This window comes from Buceros rhinoceros, unplaced genomic scaffold (assembly GCF_000710305.1).
Source record: "Buceros rhinoceros silvestris isolate BGI_N320 unplaced genomic scaffold, ASM71030v1 scaffold17865, whole genome shotgun sequence".
NCBI lineage: Eukaryota > Metazoa > Chordata > Aves > Bucerotiformes > Bucerotidae > Buceros > Buceros rhinoceros.
In genome coordinates, this window is record NW_010411368.1 from 31,832 (window position 1) to 32,261 (window position 430).

Here is a 430-nt window from a genome sequence, read left to right on the forward strand (position 1 = left end):
GAAGAGCGTATGAAACAAAACCCTTCACTGTGCTAAGCCTGCCCCAGTTTGGAGCTATTTGTTTTTTCCTGGAGACCTGAGGTCCCATCCACTGCTGACCACAAGCCCTCCATCCACAAAGCGCAGCCCCCGCCTGGCTGCCCGTCAGCTCGAGTGGATCGCTGTCCTGCCACATTCCCGGGTCCGTCTCCGATTGCTTTGGAGAAAAACAACCCGAAAGTCTCAACTGAAGAAATACCTTCGTTGACAGAAGAAGAAAAACATCAACCTGGTAATGTAACTATTGCTATTAATAATCTTTAAATACCCAGGCTGGAACTTGGGTCAGGCCCACAGGAAGGCAGGAGGCGAGCTCCAGGTCCTTGCGGTTCACGAGAATTTCCTGCCCTGTCAGCGCGCGTTTCCTCTGCCGCAGGGAGGGAAGGCGGCC